Raw genomic sequence first — 15,049 nt, 5'->3', positions numbered from 1 at the left:
TGAGGCGGATTCAAGATCTTTTCACATATGAGCCTCATTCTACAGTCACTACCAGAAATCTGTAGAAAAGACTATTAGTGTAAGAAAGACCCCCTTCAGATCCTGCTATAACAAGTATGGGCACATTGAACTAAACAGGAGACCGAACACTTTGTCAAGGGTGTCCAGGGAGGATTGTTCTGCAAAACTCAAGAAAAGAGGAAGGGAAAAAACCCTTCTCTTTCCATTCCATCTGGAGCTTCCACTGACTCCAAAAATATTGGCCCACAGTGGTTATAAAAACACCCATTTATGCTGTTCTAAAACAGGGCAAAGCCTGCTAGGTGCTTACAACTCAAAGCACTTCTTTTACATGCTCATAGGAAAATTATCTTTCTCTCCAAATTCTATGGCTGACTGAAATTAATGAAACACAGTCGGGAGGCACCTCTGCTGGCCACTGGCCACCATTCACTTGGAACACCCCACTAGGCCATTCATGGATTGCAGCGCTGTTTTCTCTTGACTTCAGAATTTCTCCTTTCTCATTTTATACAAACAGCAATTTATGTAAAAATCACTGACACAGGTGTCATTGGCATTTTAGGTAACTGAGCGAAAAATGGCATCTTTTTCCTGGCAACTTGAAGAATATCAAGAGGAAAGTATGGAAGTGAGGGGTACTTGAAAAAATCTGATATCTCAAAGTTCATTTTTAAGAAATGGAAGGGAGTATGCAGAGGAGGAGGAAACTTACAGACCTCTGATGGCCTCTTCCGCTAATAATCAGACAATCCAAAGAAAGATCAAGGGTTTCTGCTAAAGAAAGAGAACCAATGGAGAAAGAAAAACAAGCAAGGAAAAGAAATGACACCTTAGAAAATAAAAGAGAAATTAATGAATAGCTTTCCCCATTTTGTTTGCATCAAACTCAGCAGGAAAAAATTGGGAAACTCAGTGCTGGGGTAAACATGGCCCGATTAGAAATGACATTTGATAGTGGGGCCCAGAGAGGAGAAGTTTGTTATGGCCACCACAACTCATGGACTGGCCTCTCCATGCCTCATTAGCCCCCATTCTGGCCTGGGCATGAAACACGAAAATACCACCAATGCCTTCTTGAGGGCACAGGAGGTATGGGGTGACCAGCAGGGAACAATGGACTAAGGAGGGCGTTCAGTGCAAAGGAGGTACACTCCCCCCGACTAAGTCCTTTACTGACTGTCTGGACAAGATGATGTTCCATGGCAACGGAGTCCCAGCCTCCTGACCCTAAAAAGGACCGGCCTTCTGTCTCTTTGGACATTAAGGAGTCTAATCCTGGGGTTCCCCCACTGTGCAGTCTGATCAGCTCTGACTGTGATAAAGAAAATGGTCCTAAAGGAAAGTGTTGATGTATGACATCCCTGCGCATGCAGCTGGGGAGTCAAACACATGCTCATGCGTGAAGTTAGCTAGAGGGGAGCGAAGCTGGGTAGGGCAAGCCCCACAGGAATGGTTTGGGGCATAGCCCCTAAAGGAGAGGACAGAAGGAGGAATAAAATAGGACCAAAGGAATAAGTGGAGAGAGAAATAGATAGATATCCACATTAGCTAATACACATGTTCTTACAAACCCTCATTAGAAGTAGCATTTAGATTTCTTCCTCTTGGGAGGGTCCCTCTCCTGTTATTTAGCAGGAAAACTTTCTACATGCAATTTCTGGTGCATTTTTAAACCACTGCTCCTCTCCCTCCACAATCTTTCTGGGTGGCGTCATCCACTCTCACGGTTTTAATTCCTATGTATAGGTTATGACTGTGAAAATCTCTATCTCTAGTTCTCACCTGGGCTTCAGACTTGCATATCCCTTGTTTTCTAGACACACACCCTTGGCTGTCTCACAGGCCCTTAAATTAGCAAGTCCCAATCTAAACTCATTGTCCTTCCCTCTTGGCGCCCCAGTGTTCTCACAGAAGAGTGACTGTATCTGGAGCAGGTTCATGCTATTTACTGTCTCCTAACTCTTTGAGGAGCGAGGTAAGTCTCCTGCCATCAATTAATCATATCTTTCTTTCAGTCCCTCTCTCCAGCTTTGACTTATTTCCACCTCTGGGGGGCCGGGGGGCAGGCAGCAAGTGAGGAGAATGCACCACTAATAATCATCATTTGGAGGTAGTCTTAAAGCAAATAAATTATAGATTCAGAGACTGCATCTTCTCATCTATCCATTCATGTATTCATTCAGTCATTTAATAAGTACTATTAAATGCTTACCATTTACAAAACCTCCTCTAGTGCTGCCAAAGATGTAAAAGGCACACTCTTCAACTTCAAAAATTATATAATGTAATAGGGAAATGAGAGATGTGCACAAAGGGCTACAACACACTGTAGGAAAACCAAATATTTTAAGAGTGATTAAATGCTAAGGGAGTTCAGGAGAGGAGAATCGGAGAACAGTCCATGTGCAACAAACTAAAAATCAGCATACTGAGAAAAAAAGATGATGGGGTATTATGGACTGAATTGTGTTCCCCCCAAATGCATATGTTGAAGTCCTAACCCCTAGTACCTTAGAATATAACTAAATTTGAAGACCAGATCATTAAAGAGGTGATGAAGTTAAGATGAAGTCATTAGGGTAGGTCTTAGTCTGATATGATTGTTGCCCTTCTAAGAAGAGGAAATGTTGGAGAGAGAGAGAGAGGCACCAAACATGTGTGCTGGCAGTGGGATGCCCATGTGAAGACACAGGAAAAGATGACCAAGAAGAGAGGCCTTAGAAGAAACCAAACCTGCTGACACATTGATCTTGAACTTCCAGCCTCCAGAACTGTGAGAAAATAAATCTGCTATGTACCCAGTCTGTGGTATTTTGCTATGGCAGCCATAGCAAAACTTTTCTCCCTACTAGAGCCAACCTTGGAAAAATTGCGAATGAGTGAAGTTTCCTTTAGCTTCTCCATCTACCTTCTGAAATCCCCTCTTTCTGTTCCCCAGGTAGACCTTCTGCTGGTGGAAGTTCTCCCAGGTAGGCAGGATTTGCTGAGAGTGAGGGGTATTTCCTCCCGAAATCATCGGTGTCTGTTCAAAGGTGAGCTTCCTCACCCTGAAGACTGACTCATCATCTCTCTATTCTCTCAAGTCAGCAACATTCTTCTTGGGAAGTGAGAACTTCATTATTGATTGGGGACAGTTTTGCTTAAGACATTATATATGCAGGAAAAAATTAAAAATAAAGCAAAAAATCAGATTACAAAGCAGGAAAACAATTCCTTCCAAACTTGTTAGATTACTTGGTAAGTAAACTCTGAGGAGCATAGCAGAAAGCTTGGTTCCGCACAATGCATCTTTAGGTGCAAGAATTTAGAAAATCAGGCAGAGAGGCCATGTAACTGCTAAGATCAGAGCCCTTCCCCAGTAAGAGCACATAAACTCTACTCACAGCTAACCAATCAGATGTCCACTTGTGAACCTCTGGTTGATCACCAATCCCTATGAATTCGATTGGATGATCTTGAAACTTTTTAATGATACCTGGTATAAAAGGAGGATGGAAACATAAGTGGAATACATTTTAGTTAACGTGGAAGTACATATTTTAAAATACAATTTCTTCCTCAGGTACTGTTGTTGGTTAGGACCGTAAAGGGGAAATAAAGCACAGATATAAATAGATATTGTGCATTTGCATTTTAAAGAAAACAAATACCATTATTACAGAGTCAGTCCCTGAATTCTTCTAAATAATGGAGGGGAGAAGGTGGTATAGTTAGTACAAAGCAGGGAGTACTACCAATGCCAACGATCAAAGACAACAGGCTTCAGAACATAGTCAGAGACACTGCCTTCTCTAAGCTCACACTCAAAACCTTCTAAGCCTCAGACTCTCAAAGTCTTTTTGGAACATTTGTCCAAAGTTTTCTGCTGTTGATTGTCAGGAACTTGGCTAACAGGTAGAAGAGGAGGCTCTGGAGGATTACAAATAATTATAGAAAAGTATTGGTAGATAATCTAGAGTTAACTCTCTTGCACTTGAAACACAGCAATAAATATTAAATATAAGAAGGGCCAAAGAAATAATTACCTGGGACAGTAAATCACCATCACACCCCTAAACCTGCCCCAACACGATGTAACAAGGGATGCTAATGGAAAATGCAACTCTGGGTTTTAACGTTTGCCTTTCATTTAGTAGAATAATGGGCTCAAGTGGACCTTAAGAACATACCTTGCTTTCCCCCACCCCACCCTTTGCCATTTCGCATTGGAAGAAAATAGAAGTTCATAGAGTTTAAGGGACTGGCTTGGAATCACACTGCTGGAAATTGATCCTGGATTCCTAGATTCTCATTTCAGTTTTCACAGGTAAAAAACAAAACAAAAACCTGCCTAGCATGTTATCTATGGTTTGTATCCATCTGACGAAGGCTGGTTTGCAAACTAGGGATTGGGGAACCTTGAGGGCCTGTAAATTGGCCAGCAAGCCAAGGTGCCATCCATTTCCTTATTCCTGAGCACTCACTCAGGCTGTCTTCAGCTCCCCTCCACCAACCTCAACCACCTCTTCCTACTTGCCCCAAATGCACTCGTCCAAACAACTGTTGTATTGTCATGCATCTAGAGTACCTAGCTCAACCTAATCAGGATCTGGGGGGCTGGGACCCAGGCATATGTGTTTCTCAACTGTCCCTGGTGAATCTACAGTGCTGCCAGGTTGAGAGTCACTGAGATAAGGATGCAGCATTCTTTTCCAAATCACTGAGCCCTGGGCACATGTGAGGGTCAAGTGAGAGGGCTCCGCTCCAAGCCCTGCTCCTCTCTATGTGCCAGGAACATATTGGGGATATGCCAATGAACAAATAACCATCGTACCTGGCTTCATGGCACTTATGGTGTACTGTCCCCCTAGAACAGAGGTTCTTAGGCTGGCCACCTATCAAAATCTTCTGGGAGAGCTGTTTTAAAAAATATGACATGACCTCCAGAGAGGTGCCCAGGAATTTGCACCTTCAAAGAAGCTCCCTACATTCAGTTGCTGATGTAGATTATAGTACCCATCCCACATAGGCCTCCCATTCTTGACTCTCAGGCTTCAACTAAGGCATAGACTAGAAGAAAGCAAGGAGTTATTCGCCTGGATTGTAAACGAACAAACCAAGAGATTTAAACTTGCAGGGAAAAGAATTCACAGTACCTTCCTCAAACCCTCTGGCAGAGTCAGTGTTTATCTGCCTGGTTTCCCTTTCCCTGGTCCCAATTCCCTCAGTGTTTTTATTTTTAAAATTGGGAATGAATAAAGAAAAAATAAAGAAATCAGGGATCAGGGGAAAATTTTTTGTTTGGTCTGTAGAGTCTCTGCATATGTTTATGAACTACCTTGTTAGTGAGAAAGAGATAAAAAGGCTTCTGAGAGAAACCATAAAGTGAATAGCAAAGTGACTAAGTGTAGAGTTTGTCTTCAGATATACTTTCTATTTTCAGATTTACAATGGAAGGACAGAAAGGTGATGAAGCTCTCACTCCTTGTTTTAAGATTTTTCTCTACTGTCAGCGACCTTGCAACTTCAAATAGATGCCTGGGCGAACCATTACTCACTGGATCCCTTTAAGCTTTTTATTCAGTACCCAACACATAGATTCTGACTGACCTGGCTCAGAGGCAGTTGCTGAAATTCTCTGCAGGCAAAGCTAAGTCTAGACCAGACATAGTTAGGAAAGGAATGACCCGAGATGAAGGAAGAGGGGCTGGAAGAGACAGCTGGACGGTGTGAGGTAAATGAGCCCGTTTCCCTACCGCAGTCCCCTTCCCAGCCAGTGGCAAACAGCCAGGTGCTATTTATTGCTCCTTTGATTGAACTATCCTCTCAGGCATGTGGGGAAATTTCGGTTTTATATGAAAGCATTCACTATGGGAGAATCAAGGTGTAATAAAAAAGGAAGGAGGAATTTCTCTCCTTTCAATAAGCTTTCTAGTCCTCCAAGAGGAGGGATTTTCTTAAAACCCTTAGGAAACATCTACCTAAAGCCATTCAGTAGCATGACAAACAGAAACTAGCCCCTTCCTAGGTTACACAAATGGAAAAATATTGACAGTACATACTTGAAAAAAGTGGTGACAATTCTACTTTAAAATTCCTACCAGGGCTTCCCTGGTGGCGCGGTGGTTGAGAGTCCGCCTGCCGATGCAGGGGACACGGGTTTGTGCCCAGGTCCGGGAAGATCCCACATGCCGCGGAGTGGCTGGGCCCGTGAGCCATGGCCGCTGAGCCTGCACGTCCGCAGCCTGTGCTCCGTGGCGGGAGGGGCCCCAGCAGTGAGAGGCCCACGTACCGCAAAAAAAAAAAAAAAAACTTAACACAAGCGTTCACAGAAAGATGCCATTTTTCAAACGGGCACCAAGGCATTGGATAAAGGGGAGGGTCTCAAATGATAACTTATTATAACAGGGAGTTATTGCAAAGGTTAAATTAGGGATCCTTTATAAAAATGAATAACTTTATGGAGTCAGCAAGAAGAACCAGGTTTTCATTAATTTATAATTTTGCCTTGTACAGTCGAGGATCCTTTGATTTGAACATGAATATTTATACTAAAAAATCCCCCATGACTCTTCTATAACATGCCCTGCTCTCATTATGGAGATATTAATAACTACTGTGTAATAAGGGCTTTTAGTGCCAGGCCCTGTGCTAAGCTCCTTGCACACATCTATCTCATTTATTACTACAACCTAGTGAGATACATGTTCTTAACTTAGGAGAAGCACTGAGAAGTTTGTTGTGTTTAAGACATTTGCCTAAATTCACCCAGCTAGTAAGTAATGAAGCCAGTATTCAAATCCAGGGGCTGACCCAGCCTGATGGGTGTATGGGAAGGATACATGTCCACATTCATTTATTCATTGAGTGAGTTCTCTAAGCCAGGATGAGACACACAGGGAGGAGCAAGGACTCTGCTTTCATGGAGCTTACATTTTGATGAAGTACAGATAGCATACGTGTTTCCAATAGTGAGTAAATAAAAGAGCGTGATGTGATAGAGGGCCACTGGAGGGCCACTGAATGGTGAGGGATGGTGTCTCTGAAGAGATATCTAGGCTGAAAATATATTTCTAAGAAAGAGTCACTCATGTGAAGAGTGTTCCTGGAGGAGCCCTTGAGAACCCTAGTGTGAGGTAGAGGGTTTTATGAGATGACCGTGTGCTCTGTGATCATGAAACTCTTCCAAGTTGTTCAGTCCATATGGGATTCAAGCTTATCTGTGTATTAGCAGAACACACAATGCTGAAAGATGTGCTGAACAAAGGGACTTACCAAAAAATTATTCTCAAAGTACCACCTTTGCCAGAAAGCATGAGGGTGGTAGAGGTGCTGGTAATCTGTCCCTACCCATAGGGCAGAGTGCCAGGGATATACCTGGTCACCTGTACATCCAGTGTCCAGAACGATAGAGGTCCCCCTGTGCTCCTGTTCACTTGGTAAACCTGAAGAGAGCTGCCTTCTGTGGGTTTACATGAGTTCCTTTCAGTCTTGTGCATTGGAGGATAAGGCAGAATATTTCTTAATAATAGAAGAATGAAACACTACAGGATATAATCCTTGGAATGGGAAAGGAATGGTAAGAAGCTATTTCAGTCTTAGTTGGCAGGAAGTCACATAACTTGTGTAGGGATAATTGAAATAAAATATTTAAAAATAGATCTATGGGTTTTAGTCAAAATGTGTCAGTAACAATAAAACATTAATAATTGTCTCTTGTGAATTATCTCTGTTTTGCATTTATAGCTGAATATGGGAGCTAGGAGTATTTTAGAAGAGAATAAATATGTGATCTCAGGGAATCTGGGTAATTTAAGTAAATACTAATGAGTGAATTGACCTTGACCAAGTCATTTAAGCACTCTTGGCCCCTCAATTTTTTCATCTGTAACATGAAGCATTTGGAATAGATTTTTAAGATCCCTCCAATTCAGATGGTTTATGTAGAATTCTATGGCCTTTTAAGGGAAAAAATGTATTGTATATGTCTCAGTATCTGTGAATGACCTTGTTATGGTTGTGAATAAAATAAGTTCAATCATGTTCACCCTTTTCAGCATCTAATGGGTTTCCCAGAGAAAGGTACTGCTTTCCAGGGACCACCTACCCTACCTCTTCTCCATTATTTCTAAGAGATGAGTATATTTTATAGCTCTGAGAGAAAGGATAATGTATCACATAATGATATCTATAATCTGTTGAATACCTACTATGTGCAAGGTACTTGATATCTGTTATCTAATTAAAAAGAAAACTGTGAAAATAGTTGTTCTTAGTGTCCTATTTGAAAGTAAGGAGACGGATTCAGATTCACTGTTACATAGTTAACAAGTAGCAGAGTTGACATTGCAGCCCAGATTTGTTTGACTCCAAAGCTCTTTCCATGAGTGAACACTTGAAGTAGAAAGGAGAAGAGTATATAAGAGAATAGGAAACTAAGCAGAATGTTTCTGAAAAGCACAGCAGAGTTTTCTGCAGTCTCATGGAACTAAGTAGGGAAAACTCAAAGTTCAAGAAGGAAGAACCATTCTGGAGTTGATATATCAATATCTTAATTGTGATGGAAGTTACACAACTATCTGTATTGTCAAAACTTACAGAACTGTATACTAAAAAGAGTAAATTTTACTGTATATAAATTACACTTTGATAAAAAATGGAAGCAAGGAAAGAAAAGAGGAAAGGGTCTTGGGATATAGTCTCAGTTAGACCTTTGTAGAGTTCATCCGTTGGGAAGGGGCAAACTAAGGTCGATGGAGTTGTACAAAATGGCAGATGAGTTTCAAATCACCTCAGCCCTAATTCAACTAAAGTGAACTTCCCCAACTCTATCAAACTACCAGAAGATAGAGTAACTCAATTTGGAGGAAAGTAACGTCACCTAGCACCTCAGTTGGACATCCACATGGACAAACAGAAAACCAAATCTTGACTTTTATTTAACATCATACTCTCCCCTCCCCCAGTTCCAGATTGACTGTAGATCTAAATGTGAAAACTTACACATTAAAGCTCTCAGAAAAAAGAAGGTACCTCCATGATCTTGGGATACGCAAAGATTTTGTAAACAAGATGTATAAATTATTAACCATTAAAGGAATAAAATTGATAAACTGTATTGCATTAAAATTAAGGACCATAAAGAAAGTGAAAAGGCAAGTCACAGACTGAGAAAGTATATATTAGTAAAACATGTATCTGACAAAGGATTTGTACCTAATATACAAAGAATTCCCACAAATCAATAAAAAAGATAGATGACTCAACAGGAAAATAAGTAAAGACTTTAACAGGTACTTCACAAAAGAGGATATTAAAATGGCCAAACAGACATATGAAAAAGTGCTCAATCTCATTAATCATTAGAAAAATTCAAATTCAAATTCCACAGCACTAGAATAACTAAAATTTAAAAGACTGACAATTCAACGTTTTGATGAGAAACTATAACTCTTATGCGCTGCTGCGGGAATGTAAATTCGTACAATCACTTGGGTAAAATAGCGCTATTTGGCAGTATTTGCTGAAGCTGAATATTTGCAGATCTGGAGACCTCAAAATCTTACTCCTCGGTGTATACACGGCAAAGATCCATGCATATATTCATCAGAAGACGTGAACTGGAATGCTCATACCAGAACTATTCACAACAGCCACATACTGGAGATCAACTCAGTGTCTATCAATAGTAAAATGGGTAAACTGTGGTAGGCACACGACGAAATACTGTATTGCAGATTAGGATAATCTAAGTATCACTCAGGCAATGAATCTCAGAAACACAATTTTAAACAACAGAAGTCGGACACCAAACAAAAATTCTATAGGATTACACTAATATTAAATTCAAAAACAGACAAAACTAATACTTGGTGTTAGGAAGCAGAATGATGGTTCTCCTGGGGCAGTGGCCAGGGGTGGCGGGGAGGAGGCATGACTGTGGAAAGGGGCATGAGGGGGGCTCCTGGGGTGCTAAGCAATGTTCTGTTTCTGGATCTGGGTGCTGACGACATCACTGTGGTCATTTTGTGAAAATTCATCATGCTGTACAGCTGGGATTTGTGCACTTTTCTGTATGTTACACATCAATAAAACGATTATGTTAATAATGTGAACAGAAAAAGATGAAGCCTCAATCTGGAAAGATGACAACAAAAGGGAATTTATGGGCTCGAAATACATAAAATCATGAAAATTCAATATTCCCAGTCATATATTACACTAGTAGGAAAATAAAATAATAAAAAGAAAGACAAACAATGAGAGAAAACAAAAAGGTAATACAAATCAATGTACTCTGCAGGGGGAAAATTGTAGTCAGGAAGGCTGGGATCAATTTGGCCAGTTATTTCTAAATTAAAAGTCAACACTGGATTATTTACCAATGACTTAGTGAACTTTCCACATATATATTTTGGCTTACTATATCTTAGAAGGGAAATATTGAATGTTTTTGCAAGTGGCCCATACCAAAGCTATTCAAATACAGGGACTACTTATCATCTTAAGATGTTGTGAAACCTCGCAGTGCATTCAGCCCCTTGCTTACTAACCACAATTTCCCCTCCTCACTTTCAAACACCACTCTTCCCAAATCTATCTCCAGTGCCTCACATGTGCATTAAGTGCTTGCACTGCACAAAGTTTCCTCTTCACTTGTTTCAACTGTATGTTTCCATTTAAGCTTTCACCTGTGTATCTTGAGCAACACTTGTCTATAGTTTGCTTGTATTTCAGTGTGAATTTTTACAGCTGTGGGAGAATCTTTTGATTTTCATAGGATGCATTTTTTCATATTATCATGGAATTATGCATACGGCCATACACAGATATTTGTATAAACTAGTAGATAAGAGTGACAAGGTGTATTAATAGGATACTATGTTAGGAATTTAGATACCAGGCAGACTAAATAAAGCGAGGGACTAAAGAAACTGCTCTTATAATTCAAGAAAAAGTCAATTATCCAATGAAAGTAAGAATTCTCTTGGCATTCTGCAACAAACAGATTCACTGGGTTGCTAACAAAGCTTTACACTATTCAGTTGGGTTGGACATAGCAGCATGGAACTGTGAAAGAAGACAGGCTGTGGGGTCATAACAGAGGTATGACCTTAGGGAAGTTCTTTGTGTGATGTCAGTTACTTATTTAAAAATGAGGATAATAGGGGTTTCCCTGGGGGCGCAGTGGTTGACAGTCCTCCTGCCGATGCAGGGGACACAAGTTCGTGCCCCGGTCCGGGAAGATCCCACATGCCGCGGAGCGGCTGGGCCCATGAGCCATGGCCGCTGAGCCTGCGCGTCCGGAGCCTGTGCTCCGCAACCGGAGAGGCCACAGTAGTGAGAGGCCCGCGTACCGCAAAAAAAAAATAAAAATAAAATAAAAATGAGGATAATAATAACTGCCTTGAAGGGTTTTTACTCCTCTGTGCCTAGGTAGTTTTTTGTTAATGCCTCTATGGAGGCATTGCCACAGCGGGCTGTCATTGTATGAGCATGGGCTTCTTGATGGCAAGGACATGGTCTTACCCATAATTCTATCCCAAGCATTTAGCAAATTCCATGACATATAACATGCTCCATAAAAGTTTATTGGTGAGTGAATGAATGAATAAATGAGATAACATATAACCTAGAATGCTATAGGCCCCCAATGAACATTACTCCTCTCTTTTTCTCCTCCTTTATTATTCTCTATCTGGAAAGCAGAATGAATCAACCCTTAGCCTATTTCTAGTAGGTGGCCAGGACTAGGAAAGGTAGCCAAGGAAATTTTTCTGAATTCCCCTTAAAATTTCATGGGAAGCCAAGGATATAGCTTATATTTTTGTTCACAGAGGAGCCAATTTTGCACAAGTATGAAGATGAAAAAACATTCTTATTAGAACAGAACAAGATCACATAATAGTACAAAAGAAGGGCTTTGATATCTTAAAACCGTGCCTATTTGCTGCAGCCTTTCCTATTTTTTCTTGGACAGTTTTTGAATTAAGAATAATCCATGATGCTGTTTGCATTGGCCAAGATTTTTCAATTGTTAATAAAAGAATCAGAATAGATTTTTAGAGGTAAGATATTTTCTGATCAGAGAAGCATTAAGAATGTGTCCATGGCAGGGTGAGGGTCAGATGTTTATTTTTAAGCTGTATGAAAAGTTCTCTACTTCTCTAAAGCAAGTCAGAAAGTGAAAGTAATTTATGGTATTATGAAATTTCTGGACTTCTCATGGGAAAGTGGCTGACCTCAGTGTTTGATAAGCTTCCTGTGGCTACAAACATACAAGCCATTGACTCCTAAGAAAAATGTAACATTTCTCTTTACAGAATCATGGTGCGCCTGCAGCTGGAATTTGGTTTAACTGCCTCGCATCAGGAAAAACCTAATGGAGATATTTTTAAATGTCCGAAGCTTGTGGAGACGCAGTCGTAATTGTCTCTGTCACCATCATCATCATCATGAAAGTCAACATCACCACCACCACCATCATTATCATTATCAACAAGCACTGATGTTTGTTCGTATTATTTGTAAGGCACTGTTAAATGCTAGGGTTCCAATGAGTGATAATAAATGGTACAATTAATTTTTATGTATATTAAATTTTCCAAAGGATATCGTCTTCATGGCACTCTTTTGCCTATATGGCTATGTATGGCTTCTTTATTTTTTAATTGAATATATATTATTTACCATGTATTATTTTATTTTTAAATAACAGTGTTATGAAGATATAGTTCACTTACTACACAATTCATCTATTTAAGTGTATAATTCAATAGTTTTTAGTATATTCAGAGTTGTGCAATCATCACCACAATCTTAGAACATTTTCCGTCACCCCCCAAAAATCCCTATACCCTTTAGCCACCTCCCTCCACTGCTGAAAGAGCCCCTATATCTCCCAGCCCTAAGCAACTACAAATCTATATTTTATTCCTATAGAGTTCCCTGTTGTGGACACTTCATATGAATAGAATCATATGATATGTGGTCTTTTGTGACTGAGTTCTTTCACTTAGAACAATGTTTTCAAGCTTCATCCATATGGTAGCATGTATCAGTATTTCATTCCTTTTTATGGCCAAATAATATTCCATTGTATGGATATATCACAATTTGTTTATCCATTTCGTTTGTTGATGGGCATTTGGGTTGTTTCCATCTTTTGGCTATTGTGAATAATGCTGCTATAAACATTTGTGTACAAGTTTTTGTGCAGACATATGTTCTCATTTCTCTTCGGTATATACCTAGGAGTGGAATTGCAGGATCATATGGTAATTATTCTATGTTTAATTGTTTGAGAGACCATGAGACATTTTTCCAAAGTGGGTGCACCATTTTATATTCCCACCAGCAGTGTATGAGGGCTCTGATTTTCCTACATCCTTGCTATGCAAGAGGAATAACTTATAAATATATCTCCTGTGCAGTAAACTTCAGGCATATAGAATAAGTTTGATAATTGTAAGTTTAAATAAATTGAACCCATTAGTTCCAATAGACTCTCAGTTTTTTTTCAACAATCTCAGTACTCAGGAGTTTTGGATATTCACAAAGAAGCAATGTCCTAATTCAGTACTTTCTGGTTGAGACTACAGGTAATCAAAGCAATTGGATTATTTATTCAGTTCAGTCAACTCAGTGGAAAATTTGAGCACACTTTATTGATTTAGTGAATTGATTTTCTTGTTTCTGTTATATAATATGTACTTTGTTTAAAGTATTCCTAAAACTTTTTCTAGTGTTAGCTTTGACTACTGATTAAAATTTAAGTACCTGAGAACAGGGCTGTATACTCTATATTTTTTATGGCCAGTTGCTTAAGATGAGCAAAAACACAAACACTGAAAGTGGAATGATCCTGTCCCTATTCTCTACCTTCTAACCAGCTAGCACTGCCCAACTTTCTCTTCCATGCCAGGGCTGTGTGCCGAGACCTAATCCAGTCACTGTGAAGCACAAAACTCTGACACGGAATCTGAACAGTGGTAGGGCTGTGGGCTCAGGTCAGAACCTAGAATCACCTTGTCTTATCCATGTAACAAAGGCAAAACCATCAATGCGTGTAGCCCTGAAAAAAAATTTGCTGGTTGATGTCATTCCTCAGCATTTAAAAAGAATCAGTCTCTGCATAATTTATTGGCGTATTTAACTCAAAGAGTAGCCACTGAACGCTGTAATCCCATGCATGAGATACAGAGGCCTTTACACTAGAAAACTGGTAAAACATCACACTCACTCTGTCTCTGCTCATCATCACCCAGTTATCAGAATGTTTGTGGTCTTGGAAACTGGACATCGGCAAACACAGCAAAATAACAGTGCACAGGGGACCATTTTGTGCACAGGGCCCTGGGAAGGGCCAGTGGAATTCCTCTGATCAGTCTCCTTTTGACTTTTTCCCAGAGACCTTGTTTCTGCACTGAAATGTCTGGAATGCTTGGTAGGGACAAAGTGGGTTGGTCACAGGGCAATTATGCTACTATCATCAATGAGATCAGCCATTTGTGGACTGATTTCCAAGTGACTAGTGGTATCACCAGTGGGTTAAGAATACAAATGATAGCAATTTTACAGTGAACAGAACTTTCACATTCCTTTTCCCAAATGATTTTCATGTCAAGCCCGGAGATCAGTAAGAAAAATATTATTGGCAACATTTTATAAATGGGACCTAGAGAGTCCTGGAGAGGTTAAATGGTTTACCCAAGGCCTCTCAGCTAGTGGTGAGTAGATCCAGGTCCCCAAATCTGTTCTCTCTGCAGAACACCATTCTGCCTCTTGTTGGTTACTTAACAACCAAGTTCATTCAGCAGGAGCTGGTTATTTTTTATTTTAAGACAAATCAATCACTATATTTAGTTTTAGAAGACAGATGAATCCACTGATTTGATTCCCAACTGCTATCATGAGATAAAAATGTTCAAAATGACAATCCTGAGAACTGATTCTTTGTGACCCTTGCAATTTGCACTGTCTTTGCAGTAATGACATAGTGGGGGGAGTGTTACAACTGATAAATCCTTCAATTAACCATCCTAAC

At 40.0% G+C, this 15,049-nt stretch overlaps 1 protein-coding gene across 13 annotated transcripts in view; it reads right to left on the bottom strand.

The window, feature by feature from the left end:
* CALD1 (caldesmon 1) overlaps nt 1-15,049 on the bottom strand; it is a 215,930-nt gene that overhangs the window by 110,397 nt on the left and 90,484 nt on the right. Inside the window, exon 4 of one of the 13 annotated variants that reach the window (XM_079931315.1) lies at nt 3,408-3,499. The exons of the other annotated variants lie outside the window; for them this stretch is intronic. The gene's annotated coding sequence lies outside the window, so the exon portion shown is untranslated. The remainder of the gene's footprint in view (nt 1-3,407; nt 3,500-15,049) is intronic. 13 annotated transcript variants of the gene reach the window in all.

The sequence above is a fragment of the Stenella coeruleoalba genome (genome assembly GCF_951394435.1).
Source record: "Stenella coeruleoalba genome assembly, chromosome: 9".
Taxonomy (NCBI): Eukaryota; Metazoa; Chordata; class Mammalia; order Artiodactyla; family Delphinidae; genus Stenella; species Stenella coeruleoalba.
This window is presented reverse-complemented; position numbering and strand designations above follow the sequence as displayed.